Here is a 13595-nt window from a genome sequence, read left to right on the forward strand (position 1 = left end):
CCATGACTGGTATTTATGACTAAGCAAATGTAGGGGGAGAGAAATCATTCCAAAGTACCCATCCATCCATTATCTGTATTCTCATAACTTTTTCAGGGCTATGGGGGGTCTGGAGCCTATCCCAGCTGTCACTGGGAAAAAGGTGGAGTACACCCTGGACAGGTCACCAGTCTATCCCTGGGCCAATACAGAGAGACATACAAACTCAGTGAAGCACTTACCCTCACATTCCCAATTATAGGTAATTTCTAATCACCAATAAACCTAAAATGCATGTCTTTGGACTGTGGGTGGAAACCAGAGTACCTGACGGAAACCACGGACAGAACATATAAACTCTACAAAGAAAGGCCGCAGCCAGACCAAACTGGATTCAAACTGGAGACCTAGTAGCTGTGAGGCAGTAGCACAAACCACTCGATCACTGTGCTGCCTCTCAAAAGTACCCAATACTGCATTTTGGGGCTTTAAATGTCATGTACATTGCGGTCAGTAGGTCAAAGTGCTGACATTCTGACAATTTTAAAAGATTTGATGTTCCTGCACTGTCCATCATCTTGATGTACACCCTCTTAAATTGAAGCTGAAAGTCAGTACTTCAACCTCATAATCATTGTTTCATTTCACATCCACTGTGCTGTACAGAGCCAACCCCACAACACTATGTCACTGTCTAAACACTTGCAGACTGTCTAAATACTTAACACTGCCAGCGTACACTGCACACACAGAAACACACACAGTGTTGTCACTACTTGCAACACCCTTCTGTGCCTCAGTTCTGTCACTGTGTGTCAAGGATCTAAATGGTCCCTCTGCACTAAGCCTCATGATCAGAGGGGCGACACGGGGTCACCTTTAATGAGAGCGTGCTTCAATGGGACGGCAGCTAAAATGAAGGCCTTTCTACTCCTCACTTGAAAGAGCATGGGAGATGAGGCTGCAGCGTTACAAGCCTGTGCCAGACGAAGCTCAAGCCCTTATAGCCTCTCCAAAGCTCTCTGCTATTTATCTCGATGTCCCGCTTCATCTTTCCTCTCTATTCCCTCTGGCTCTCGGGTTCCTTCCTCTTCTGCTTGTTACTCACTCTAATGTGTCCATCCTCGCTCTTCTGTTAAGCGTCCGTATCTTAGTCTTGATTCATCATTTTTCCACTTCTATGTACTGTGTTCTCTTGTGCTTACTACCTCTGCTCATTGTGTTTGTCATTCCAAATGATGAGAACAAAAAATGTCAAAGGTGTTAGAAAAACACAGCACCAGGCAGCTATTTAAGAATACCCACACACCAAAAATATCTCCTCCCTCCTGTCTTTCCCTGCTCTCGCCTTCTCTTTTTCTTTTCTTTTCTTTTCACTTCTCACACTCGCTGTCTTTAAAGCCTTGTTCTTTTCTTGTAATAAAGAGATTTTTTTAACAGCAGTAATGTAAAGGATCCTGTCTGGTGCTGGAAACCCCTAATACCATGAGCCTATTAGGGTGTAATTTTCTCATGGTTTCTCACAATGACATGATACACTGATGTGCAAAACTCGACTATACGCAACACATACACCCACACACACATACGAGTAATAGCTGCCATTCAGGACAGATATTTCTGAGCAGTAATCACAGTGGCAGCTAGCACCTGCTGAGAGTGACAAACTGGGTCAGATGAAGAAAAGTAAAAAAATAGAATGAGGTGCAACATTAGTTTGATTCCAGATGGCTCTGTGTCAAACTTGGATAGACATGGGGGTTGGAGAAAAAAGAGAGTGGACAAATAGGGAGGGTGGGAAGACGTGCGAGGATGCACAATGAGAGAGAAAGTGAGAGAGGAGGGACTAGAGTGCGAGAGGAGAGATCGCTGATAAAGACACAGTAACTTCAGCTGAAGTGTAACTGAAGTGTCAGGAGAAGTTTAGCGTGATTAGGAGACGTCTCTGTGGGGTGGAAGTGTGATAATCTGCACTGCATATACACATATTCACCATCTCACACGCATGCTGGCACCGAAACATGCACCCAGTGGCTTTGTCTCCGCTGAGTCTGTCTCCCTCTCAGTGTGTGGGAGGACTGATGGGAGAATCTCACCTCTTTCTATCAGCTCTCATTACTAGCCGAGCAGACATGAAAGACTGTGGGGCTTGTGATACTTGGGAAGATGACAGGGGGTGTGGCGCAACTCTGCAACGCCAAACACCTCTGAGCACATGTTAGGGAATGAACACCGAAACAATAGATCTGCAACACAGAGTCTATGTTTGTGCGTCAGTTTGTGTGCAATAAAACCTTCATAACACATCCTTCTTGTTTCTGTTTCTGTCAGGCGGTTGCAAGGAAATACATAAAACCTGTGGAAAAGCATCACAGGTATGTACAAATATGTACTTACACAGACATCTTCTCAGAAAAGTTATGTAACTTAGAAAGATTCACTGTTTTGCTGTTTTGTGTGTGTGTGTCAAAAATCACAATGAAAATCTGCTGTATGTGGCAAAGAAAGTAGAGTTGCTCCAAAGAATTTATCTAATTGAATCATTATAATGCATATTCTGTAAACACACACACACAGACTCGAGACAAACATGCACATAAATTTTCCATATTCTTGTGTTTTTCGTTTGTTTGTTTGTTTGTTTTCTTTTTTTGTTAGTTTTTTTAAGGGAGAGATAGGGAGGACTTCAACACACAAACTGTGTACATGCTTGTGTGAAAGCATGCAGAAGCATCCCTCAGTGGTGCTTCTGTTATTCCTATCAAGGTCATGCAGCCAGCTGCGAATGACAATCACTGGCCATGAAAGGACTTCTGGGACCAGGCCAGGCCTTGTGTATGTGTGTGGGTGGGTGGGTGAGAGAGTGAGACACAGAGAGAGAGATGGGAGGAAACAGCGATGGTCTGATTGTGTCTGTGAATGAAAATGCATTTCTGCAACTGAGTGTGCTTGTGTTTGTGTGTGTGCTAGTCTTTGACCAGGAATCTGCGCCTGATTGTCCTGCCACTCCAGCCAGCAACTAAGAGGGACGAGACAAGGTGGAAATGCTTTATGAAAATGCGGAGGGGTAGAAACCAACCAATCCTCAGCACTGGACACGAGTGCACTAATTAACTTGAGTCATTACCCATCAGCCATTTTATTCTGTTTCTCATCAAGCTCAAGAGGAATAACAATCAAAAATGACACAATAGTGCCATTAAGTTTGTCAAGAGTTCTAACTGGAAATGTCATCTTCAATTTTGCCAGACCAGTTTCCTCTTGCCTTCTCAAACATTTTAGTTTAATGTTCCTACGCAACAACTAAGCCACCTTATAGATATCCCAAAAAAAAGCTAGCAGTGAAAACTGCAGTAGTACATATGGGGTACAAACAAATGCATTCACACACAAGTCAGCAGATCATAATACACCAAAAAACAATACATAGCAATAAAGTTTGAGCAATAAAGTAAAGTTTCTGACGCCTGCAGGTAAAGACATGGTACATGGCAGTCAGCACGATGAGCAATCACTCTCTCTTGCTTAAGCTCACACAAATACAGCATCTCTTAGTTCACACTCAAAAAATCTGTTTTTTTCCTCATTTTTTTTCTCCTAATTTTTAAGCTTCTCAAGCTTCTCATCAACATGTATTTTGCATCTGCTCAACGTGTCTGGGGGTCCAGGCATGAATTGGAATTTTGCATCAGATGGTTTTAGCTCACTGCCGGCAAACATCCGCCATAACGGGCATGATTAAGACACAGAAAGACGGGCAGAAAAAGACGGGAACTTGGTAGTCTTCCTAACACAATTAAGACAATCAATTAGACTAAATGATAAGGCCCACAGGCTGCCTGCTTTCTAATGTTGTAACATGTTACAACACAACTTGCTTACTCCCTGCTTGGAAGCTCCACGTACTGTGCTTCTTTGTGAGAGGAGCAGCAACAAAACGAGACACAGAGGAGGTAAAAGATTATGCAGAAGTTCAAAGAAAGACTCAAAAATGCAAAGAAAAGAAAAAGAGAAATGTAACAGGTGAGGGCAACAAGATGGAGAATGGATATAGAGTGACAGGGAAAGCAAATCAGCACACACTGATGCTGAAACAATGAAATACAGGTGCCACACATATCTATACTCCTTACTGTATCAGCTGGAGCAAAAACCAAACCATGGCCTCATTCCGCTCACCAGCAATACTTTATTGGGGCTGTCACGTCAATTCAGACGCATGTTGATTTGTGAGTTGGACCCTGAAATACGGAGCGATAAACATAGGTTGAATAACTAACAGCTGCAGCACATCGTGGAAAGTTAGGATGGCTTCATGGAATGAAGTGTTTGAAATCTCATGGTGATTCAGTATTTTGTTAAGTTATTGGAGGGCGTACACTTGTACACTCTGTGGTTGTGTCAATTTACAAACCTAAGTTACTGTTTATTTGTAGAGTAGAGAACCGAATTTACTTTAGTGTAAGGCCATTTTTGCAGTAATTACTTGAACCTTCGGTCCTCATTTTCCCGTAACTGCTTTTTTTCTAAACAGGTTTGCAGGCATCTGGAGCCTATCCAAGCCTGCACTGGGTGAGAGAAAGATGAGCACGGAGAAGTCCATCACAGGGAATATCAACACACAAATATACACACACCTATGGGTCAATAAGACTTTACAAATAACTCAACCTGCATCTTTTTTTTTTTTGCGGAAAAAACCCAGGAGAACACATGGCAGAATAAAAGCCGCTACAGCATATGAAGGTTAAGAAACAACACTGATCCCTGACTCAAAGTCGTCAGCTTTCACTATATGTGCACAGTAAACATACATAAATGTACAAATTTTATGAAAGATTATAATATGTACTGTAAATGATTCTTCTAAACCTAAAGAAACATCAACAATGTAAAGCATTACACATTTCTATTTAATATTAGGACAAAAGTTCTTTTGTAGGATGTCAGGTTTGTTTATAAAAGTTAAGCTACTGGGTACAGATGCTTTGGGCCGACTCTAAAAAAAACATGTCATCAAACCCAAAGATATTCACACAAAGAGGAACTAACAGCTGTCTGTAAAACCATCAAGCTATGGTCATCACGTGGAATCGGCCTGCCAACTGATTTACAGTAATAATGTCCATAGTTTTCTTGACATTAGAATTCTTCCAAACATCTATGGGATGAACAGAAAACTCAAAATTGGAGCCAGCTGATGGCTTTTTAGACAATCAGATGAGTGCTAGAGAACAATAACACTATTAAAACATAAAATACAGGACCTGTCAACATTCTTTACTCCCCTTGAGAAACAATGAATGCAGTCAAAGTTTATATATGTGCTTTGGAAAATATGTGTAACCCTGCCACAATTGAGGGCTACTAACAATGCTATATTTCTGTGAATTTTGAAATTGTACATTTATGCAAGTGGTCATTTCTTGCCGCAACTGAAAGTGTTTGATATTGTTTTTGTCAAGCATACTTTTTTATACGTACTCTAACTTATAGGGACAAACTTGTGCATTTAATGGAAATTTTCTCAATGAGATAAATGTTTCAGAAACATAAATGGTTCAAACAGCTTCATGACTACTGACTATTCCCACTATGAACAACATATATCTTACAGACCATATTCAGTCCCTCCAGGAATTTGCAATGTTGTGATCACAACAATTAACACAAATTAGATCAACGTTTGATAATTCTGTGGCATTGATTATTTTTTTCCTTTCAATGCGATTTTTCCACAGATTTGACCTACACGCTGTACTGTCTTTGAACTCATTAGATGAGACTTTGTTCACACTATGTGGTGTTGCCTTCCTAAAGTAAAACTTGCACCTAAAGGCAAATAATACTGTCAGCCCACGTGTGACAAGAACAAAAGAAATAAGCTAATAACTGAGATATGTTTGCAAGTGTGTGTAGTTTCTTGTCAACGAACAAGATGATTTCTATTGAATTTTATAAAAAAATGCTAATATTTAGCAATTCTTTCGCTAGCGTAATTTTATCACAAAATACAGTGCATCCAGAAGTATTCAATCTTACCTTTTTCTACATTTTATCTTACAGCCTTATTTCACAAATGGATCAAATTCATTACTTTCCTCTAAATTCTACAAACAATACTCCATAATGATAATGTGAAATTTTTGCGAATGCATTAAAAATAGAAAACAAAATAAAATCACATGTACATACGTATTCAACGCCTTTGCTTAATAATTTGTCAAAGCAGCTTTAGCACCATTCACAACCTTAAGTCTTTTTGAGTATGATGCTGCAAGCTGGGCATATCTATGGGCAGTTTCTCCCATTCTTCCTAGCAATTCCTCTCAGGCTCCTAGCCATTCTTTTGTTATCTTGGCTGTCTGCTTAGGGTTATCATCCTGTTGAAAGATGTACCGTCACCCCAGTCTGAGGTCTGGCAACTCCACACCATACAGGCCTGATTGGTGGAGTGCTGCAGAGATGGTTCTTCTTGTGGAAGATTCTTCTCTCTTCACTGAGAAACACTAGAGCTCTCTCAAAGTGACCATCAGGATCCTGGTCACCTCCCAGACTAAGTCCTTTCTCTGTCGATTGCTCAGTTTGGGCTCGGTCTGCCCCGTTCTGGTGGTTCCAAACTTCCGTTTATCGATGATGGAAGCCACTGCGCTCACTGGGACCTTTAGTGCTGCAGAACTTTTTCTGTAGCCTTCCCCAGATCTGTGCCACAATACAATGCACTGTTAACTGTGGGACCTTATATAGACAGGTGTGGGCTTTTCCAAATCATGTCCAATAAACTGAATTTCACACAGGTGACCAATCAAGTTGTAGAAACATTTCAAAGATGATCAGTGGAAACTGGATATACCAGAGCTCAATGTTGAGTGTCATGGCAAAGGCCAATTGTTATTAATTTTTGTCAATTAAGGCTGTAACATAACAAAATATCGAAAACGCAAAATTTTTTGAAATCTTAGCATTTTTGATCAAATTAAATAAAATTCAACTTGTTCATTGACAATAAACGTCAGTGTAATGTATACAGACATACACAGTTTGTCATTCTTGACACACGTGGACCCTAGTGGACCTGAAAACTTTCTGTTTTTAGTTTTTAGTCTACTTTCTGTGTTAGTCAAACTAACACTTTATGACTAAAGAAGGTTATGAGAGTAAAAACATAGGAATTAAAATCCTAGAGGGACTGTGAAATGTGTAAAATCTAGGCTGATTCTAAGCGTATACATTTGTGTGTGTTTTTCTGATTCACTGCAATCACAATAACTGTAGTTGCTGAATGGTGCAATGTCACCGTCACTGTGAAGCTTCAGGAGAGGCTGGTATCTTGTTGCCTTTGGTAAGAGAAACCACTTAGCAATACTAATGGATAGCTTTATGGATATTACTTATATTAGAAAATTGTACTTGAACTTTGAACTGCCTTAGATGAAGTGTGAACTCCATTAACTCTGCCTGTGTGGTAGGACACATTTGCACTAACCTGCTTCTCTGTGCATGTCACAGGGGGGGAACATTAGGACTGAATTCTTTCATTCACTGATGTGTGTATACACCAATCATACACACTTTGTCAAATTCCTCAAGGATATATGTTATTTTAGATTTTGGTCCTCTTTTTATTGGGTCTTACTGTGGGAAAAGTAAGAATAAGAATAATAGGAATAAGGGTGGCAATTTGTGATACAATTGCAATAATATACTTTTGTTAAAGCAAATGTTCTCATTAGTTACAAACCCTGCTCTAACAGGTAAACTTTGGCTGATTTTCCAGCTTCACACTGAGTGTTTTCATAAATTTTACAATGATGAATGGTCTATGACATATGTAACTACAGTACTTAAACATTTGCAGCCATTCTACATTCATACAGCGCAAATAAAATAATTACATTAAATGTTTACAGTACATTGTTACATAAGCACTGGTGAAAAAGACTTGAATAATCTTAAAACATACAAGAAAAAAAAGAAACAGCTGAGACATTTATTGAGCATTTCATAAACACCTCAACAAATTCTTTCTATGTTCAGCACTTGCATCTAGTAAAATTAAAAAGCCTCCAGGATGTAGCAAAACCAAAACGCATCGACACTGCAAAAGGTAAACTGCAGTAAATGGTCTGCACTTATATAGCACTTTTCTGCCTATTGGCACTCAAAGCACTTTACACTGCTTCTCATTTACCCATTTGCACCCACTATCTCTCTCACACACAAACACACACACACTCATGCTGTTGTGTCTTGCTCAAGGACACTTAGACATGTTAGCCGGAGGAGCTGGGGATCGAACCAACAACTGCGGGATTAGTGGATGACCTCCCTAGCTCTAGCTTTCTGCGCCACAGTCGGCCCACAGGTGTCTGTGATCTCATTGGCTTATGCAATTAGAAAGCTATAGTGCACATGTTACATGCTCCATGAGGCCAAAAACAATTCTAGATCTTTTACTTTGTTAAGCGATCCCTGTTTCTAGTGTATGTAATATATTATACTTCCGTAAATTGTCTGTGAGTATCCTGAAAATGAAGGCCTACTTGTGGTTCCAAGAATTTCCAAAGGTAGAATGGGAGGCAGAGCCTTTAGCTATCAAGCTCCTCTCCAACCGGTCAAGGCAGATGGCTGCCCACCCTGAGCCTGGTTCTGCTGGAGGTTTCTTCCATTAAAGGGAGTTTTTCCTCTCTACTGTTGCCTAGGGCTTGCTCAAGGGGGAATTGTTGTGTTCTCTAACTACATCTTTACACTCTTGACTTTATTCTGTAAAGTGCCTTGAGATGGCTTTGTTGTCAAATGGCGCTATATAAATAAAGTTGAATTTAATTGAACTTAGAAGCACTGTACAAATAAAACAGAATATTATTATTATTGAAAGCAACCACAGTTAGAATAAATGGATGTGGTTTTTAAAGCCTATTTCACATATGAACTCCGGAGAAGGTTTGGAGAATTTACCTTCCGAAAATTGTCTGGATTTGTGTTTCACACACGTAACACACAGCAGGAGATCATCTAAGTGAGAAACGTCCTCACCTTTGAAAACCCGCTCGATTTCAGTGCGCAATCAGCACACAGAGGAGGCACAACATTATCGAAAATCTGTGGGAAAACAGTGTTTTTTTTTACAGCGCATCAGAGTCATGCATCTAATAAAAAAGGGTTCTTTCACTTGACTACAACAGCAGTCACGTGAAAGAAGCATCATCAACGTGCCCATTCGCTCGCTTTAAATCCTCCCAACAATTCGGGACAGAGCTACACGCAGGTGCTCAAGCACATACTATGGGCATTGTAATAGGGAGCTCAAAGGATAAAGTCCAGATGATGTCTGTCGTGTCAGACATTTATATTGACACATGCACCATTCGTGAGAATGTCAGAATTCCAGGGCGTGTATGACAGGGCCTTAGAAATGTGGTGAAATGTGTAAATGGTCAGACTGATTATATAGTGTGTAATGCTACAATAAGGTAGAAGAAAAATTATCTATTTTAAAGACAAAGGTTAGCCACCTTGGCAAATCTACCTGACTCACACGTAATCCCAGCCATCAGCAAAAAACCTTTAGGAATAAACATTATAGCTACTTGAGCTATGATTGTCTTATCTTTCCATATACTTGAGCAGACTAAAAATGGTCCTATCTGCAGTGACTGAAGTGGCATGCAGTGAGACCAACATTTAGGCATATCAGTTTTATTGCATGCTCCAGCTGTGGCGTGAGTTGTTGTGAGCTGTTTATAGGTCCCCAAGGGAGGGCAGGAGAGAGACCTCTGTATCAAAACAATTCCACAGCTACCAGGAGGTGTGTCATAAACAACAAGGTTCTTACCCTTTGCCTGTGAGTCTTGCTGCCAGCCAACACTACCCTTCAGTCCACACAGGCATACACACTAGACACATGTGCATGCACACATGTCAAATCATGGCCTTTGCAATCTCACCTCAACCATTCTTCCTTCTGCATATCTCCTGGAGAGAAGGAGGGAGCATGAAAAATGAATGGCTGCCATATAGACATGGTAGGTTGCATAGGAAGAGGAAAGCTATTGGCGTGGAAAATTAATTTCGCCGTGTTGCCGACATATAGCTTCTATTGGCTAAAACATCCCCCATTAGCTTGTCCACTCAAGCAAAGCTGAGTATGGAGGTAAGAGAGGAGGATACAGGGATGAATAGCATAGGTAGAAAGTACGGGGAAACAAAGGAGGGACAGTTAAAGAACCACAGCGGTAACAGAAAGACAAAATAATTCATGTCATGTATTCAGTTTGCTTTAAAGTCAGGACAGCATGTCTATACTATATTGTAGACATGGCAAGACTTTATGTCCCCTAAGCACCACATTTTTTTTCCCACCAGAAAAAAAAAAAATCACTTAATACACACATGCACGCTCTCCACAGTTCACTGTCCTTCACAACTAATCTCCAGGCCTTCAAGTTGCTTCAGCAGGGAACATACAGTGCTGAGCTGGAGGCCCAGGCTTTGTGCTGTAGTTGTGCTCTCCTGGGTACAATTATCTATTATGCACAGTTCTCAGTATGAGATTTCTTTTCATGTTAGTCTGAGAAATGTAGTTGATCTCTTGTTGCCCACTTATATGTAGTTTAACAAATTTGCTTGACACATAGAGACACTGCACATCAAAGCTTAGGGAAGGTAGATAAATATAAAGTAGAGCATGCATGCTCTACTTTATATTTATGTATAGCTTTAGTAGGCCAATTTGTGCTGATATGACTTACGTGATGTGATTTACCTGTATGTATTATAAATTTCACATAATCTTTGGCCTCTATACAGTGGTCTACCTGGAAAAGTCTACAATCACTGATCAAAAAATTCTATTTTAGGTAGCATGTTATGGAGAGTGCTATGCCAATTTAAAAACTGATAATGTGGTATAATTATATCTGCATAATATACAGAACTGAGGTTCACACCTTTTGCAATACTGGGATTGTTATGCACTGGGAGTCTAAAATGACAGAAGGGTGGTAAAAACTCAGTATAGCAAACAATTAAATTGGGTGCCAAGCAGTAATGCTGTAGACTAAACTTTTTTTTTTGTCTCTTTAATAAGAGGTCTGCCTACACTGGAAACTTTTGTTTACATCCTCTAACAGAATTTATTTATTCTGTCACAAATGTTCTCTAACAAACCAAGAAACAGAAAATGTAAATTTTTAAATTCATTTACCCAGGTTTTGAAATTATTGTAAAAAAGTGTCAAACAAAAAAAAATTAGCATCACACAGTATTAACCATACAAAACAGACACCTCACACACCACGACTCTACATGCACATGAACCACTTGCGCAACCTAATACACAGATGCACACACATGAAAAAAATACAAATAGGAAGAAAATTATTTCTTTAGCAAGTACGATCTGAAATAACATTGTAAAAACTCATTGTTTCCTTGAGAGGCGAAATGAAAGCCAATCACCAGATAATATGCCTCAGGAAATAAACTACATGCATCTGGTTTTAGTCACTTGCAATGTCCCTCCTTGAGTTGATGTTGGCAACTTGAGCTGTTCAGTAAAAACACAAATTTGTTTACAATTACATCAAGCTGGGTGGCAATGGGCATAACATTTCGCATTCATTACATGAACAACTGGTATTTTCGAAAGTGCTGCTACCGTTTTTACCTTTGGAGAAAAATGGGCACATCAAATGTTTTGGGAAAACTCTCTAGCCCTAGTCTTTTAAAAATATTAGGAAAAAAGGTCATGGACAGCATTTTATGAACTTTTCAGACAGTTATTTATAGTAACTGTACTGCTGGGCCATCTACAGGGACCTTAGGGTTTAAAGGGTTTTAAACAACTGCTGCATTTGCTAACCAATATTGTATTGAACTTGTCTTTCTGAAAATACTGATTCTTATATTTCAAACGAATAAGGTCTCGACCCTGTTAGATTTAATAAGAACATGACTTTTGTTTTTGTAATTGATCTTAAAGTGGCATTAAATGAAACTAAACCAAACTTTGGTAAATCCAAGCTTAAACAGAGGCAGATGTCTACATCCACCTTGGACTTAAATAGATTGAAAAAAATAAATGTTTCGTTCAATCTTTCATTTAACCAGGAGGCAGGTATTTCATTTTTACAGTCTTTTATTTGACTGTGGTAATATTTATAGGCAAACTCCAGCACTTATGCTCCAATAATTACATCTTTTATATCATACTGCCGTGCCCTGAAAATTATAACCTTTATTAAGAATCGTTTGCCAGGATTTGTGAGCTGGTCTTCATTGTTACCTAAAAGAAGTGTGGATAGTTCCATTTATTCTTACCTTATTTAGACAACAGTATCTATTGCAGTACAGGGAAACACACTGCTTCAATGGGTTTTAAGATTAGATTGCTCTGCAGGTCCTGGATTTCAAACGCAAGCTTGGTAAAAGCTCTGCTCAGATGGGAAAAAAGCCGCACAATCTGAAATTGAATCACTTAATTAATCAAATCTTTTCTCTGTTATATCTACCTGCAATTTTGTCTGCCGTCTTCCAGCTTGTTCGGTGGCTAAACACATGCCCAATGCCAACCTCTCGTCCTTGTATTAAGTGGCCAATTACGGGAGCTTTCAGTTAAGTAATGTTCAAATACCCAGGCAACAAACAAAACACTCCAATGTGCATTGACCTTAACACACTTCTTTTGCTTTTTTCCTTTTCCATTCCACTAGAAATATGTTCCAAAACTTAACTTAATGTGGATAGGTGCTGACGAAGCCTTGTGTGACTAATTGTTGCTATAACCGAGTGGGCTGATGTGTGATTTCAAGGAAATGTCTTATTCTTTATTTTGGGAAGAGTCTACATATAATTTATATCCCCCAATCTTAATTCCTGGTATTGAGTTTCACATAAAAATACATATATAATCAAATAAATAACCACAGCAAATTATTTGTGGACTTCCACAAGCCTAGTTGTAAGCAATGTGAATGACAACTCAATTACAGTCAGTCTGAGACTGAGAGTGAAGTATCATTCTCATAAATTACTACCTGGTCATTGCATTTTGAAGAAGCCAAGTTCGCCCGTCTCAAATGTCTGGGCCTTTCTTTAACTCTGACTCTTAGTCTGATGATATTAAATAGGAATGGCTGGGTTGAAAGCTCTCTTTTCTATATGGCTGTCAACACAATTCAGACGACACAGGTAAACAGCTGCAAGCAGTGATTTTTTTTCCTCAAGGAGAAGCAAAGTAGCAGGAGTCTGCTTAAGACCTTTTGACTGAGTGAGTTATAAATGGCTACAGGTTAATGGTATTTGACTGAAACTGGTGAGCAAACAGTAAAACCAACTCTGGTGAAAAGTCCAAGTCCAACGTCAAATAGATTTAGGGGTAGGGTTACATTTAAGCTAACTGGTTGACCGCTGCCCTTAACAGGATTTGTAGTTTGTGTTTGTATATATTAACTGCATGGTGTTGAAGATTTACAGTAGAGGCTGTAATGAAACCCCTCCCAGCCAAAATATACATTACTTAAGCATAGAGTATAACTAATAAATAATTGCTTTTTGTTTTCTGTAATACATTGAACAGAAAAACAGTCAATGCAAGCACTTTGTTTACACTACTG

The 13595-nt window shown here is 39.4% G+C and overlaps 1 protein-coding gene across 1 annotated transcript in view; it reads right to left on the reverse strand.

Moving 5' to 3' along the window:
* cdh13 (cadherin 13, H-cadherin (heart)) overlaps positions 1 to 13595 on the reverse strand; it is a 307186-nt gene that overhangs the window by 170831 nt on the left and 122760 nt on the right. The gene's annotated exons all lie outside the window — the stretch shown is intronic.

The sequence above is a fragment of the Channa argus genome, chromosome 4 (genome assembly GCF_033026475.1).
Source record: "Channa argus isolate prfri chromosome 4, Channa argus male v1.0, whole genome shotgun sequence".
Classification (NCBI taxonomy): Eukaryota; Metazoa; Chordata; class Actinopteri; order Anabantiformes; family Channidae; genus Channa; species Channa argus.